The sequence below is a fragment of the Dendrobium catenatum genome, unplaced genomic scaffold (genome assembly GCF_001605985.2).
Source record: "Dendrobium catenatum unplaced genomic scaffold, ASM160598v2 fragScaff_scaffold_384, whole genome shotgun sequence".
Taxonomy (NCBI): domain Eukaryota; kingdom Viridiplantae; phylum Streptophyta; class Magnoliopsida; order Asparagales; family Orchidaceae; genus Dendrobium; species Dendrobium catenatum.
In genome coordinates, this window is record NW_021318846.1 from 286,422 (window position 1) to 288,621 (window position 2,200).

Here is a 2,200-nt window from a genome sequence, read left to right on the forward strand (position 1 = left end):
AGTTGAATATAGTTAAGTTGGCTTTCTAATATTATTGACGTAGGCGTTGCTGTGCACTCATGCTCGAGGACCAAGCAACTCACATAAGACAATCTTACCTCCCAGCCGTGAGTAGTCCTATCCTAAAAACCTAAGGATACTATTAGTATATTAAATATTATGTGTGATTGGTGTTAATATATAACTTAAAGGTTTGATAAGGACCTTTAGGTAACGTTAGTAGATTTGGTTTTAGAAGACTTTAAGCTTATATGAATTTTAGTTTCATGTTTGCCCTCCTAACCAATCTGAACATCTTTTGAAATTTAAATTGGTTAGAGGTTGATTAAGAGATTGTGTGAATTTGATTTAGAGGTTTACATTTAGTGATATATAAAAATTAGTTACGATTTTGAATACAAAAAAAAAGGTGGGTTTAGTGCATCATTTTTTTAGAGTTGAAATAGGATTTGATTTATATTGCGTTTATATATTAGTAGAGTTAAGGAACGAACACAAACCTAGGAAAAACTTATGGTCCACTATATTGTCCATGTTTTGAATGTCTCTATCCTATAGGGATCATGCTCCTAAGTCGTTATGTACCTAAGACTCGGTCCTTAATCTCTTGTCCCTTAGGTGTCATTTAGTGTTATAGGCGGAAAAAGAAAGTGTTCACTTCTCTAAACCCTCTAGACATTCAACTATATCAGTTAGCATGTTTAGGGATTTATGAAGTTCTAAATGATAATTACTACATCAAACTCTAACACTAAATCATCACTCCAAAACTCTTTTTTGACACAAAAGACAATCAAGGTGTTCTATTGCTATTAGGCTGGGGGTACAAACAAAATCTCCAAAAAAAACGCACAAAGGCTTTTCGTGATAAAAAAACCTAGTGTAAAGCTTCACCACACAAAAAACAATATAAAGCGTTTTGTGAAGTTTTCCCAATAAAGATGCTATCATTAAAACATTTTTGACATAAAATAACATCACGATACGTTTTTAATTACAAAAGACGACCACAAAATCCTTCAATATAAAATGACTCGATGACAATTTTTTTTTTTACATAGCAACATAGTGATGAGTAGGTTTTTCCAACAGTTACACGGTGAGTCATAACAGCTTTCCAATTCTGCAATACATCTCCTATAAGATTCGTTCAACAAATTGTTGTCTTCATGTACCAGTGCCAACAAGTGTATATGAAAAGGCTCTTTACTGGCTAGAAAATTCATAAAGTGCTTAATAATTAAAATCCAAGTGTAGTGTCCAACAATTAAGCATACAAAACCCCTGTTATCGACAGGCAATAAATACCACAATGCTCACATTGAACAAAATTTAGAGCAGCAATCGCTTCATATTAAAGATTCATAGCATTTAAGGTCATTCCTATTATATTTAAATCATATCAAGAATGAACATGAAGGGAACAAAACTTTATCAATTAACAGATCTAAAGCTTCAAAATAACTTCAAGCAAATGGGTATAACCTTTTCATGCTACATGCCACCAAAGCTTCTAAGAAGTTCACAAATATTGTACTATTAAGACGATCAGGAATCCCACAACACACTTTCATTTAACATCAAGAAATCTACCTTGTTAACGCATGTATCATACTGGTATCCGGTTTGAATCAAATCACAAACTTTTCTTCATAAAACTTACAGTTTACAATAAATTTGGTCACAGAACAACCTTATTAAATAGAGATTTCCTTCCAAGAAAACAAAAAACAATGAAGTGTAGAAACGAATCACTGAAAATAAGTAACAAGCATATATACCAATTTATGTTAGCGAGACAATTCTTCACAGCAAACCACAGAACTTTTCAACATGAACATGCAACTCTTCAGATTCAAAAGGAACCCACCTATGTAACTAACTCACCTTATTTTGTAACCATGTGTGAGCAGACAAGTGTAAAATTTCTAAAGCACAAGACTTTCAAGCATCACACTGTATACCAAATGTCAATTTTGGAAAAAGAAAGAAATCTTTTACTTCATTATTTTGTTTCCAATACTTCCAAGGAGAAATAGCAATGCCATCACTAACAATAGCCTCCACGATTATCAAGAACATAGAACACATGAATTACCTTCAAGCTCCAACTTTATACATTGAAACGTCAAAACATTTTAGAGAGTTTGCAACCCAACTTATGAATTGTTTCTGCCCAAGATGTTATCAACACATTGTC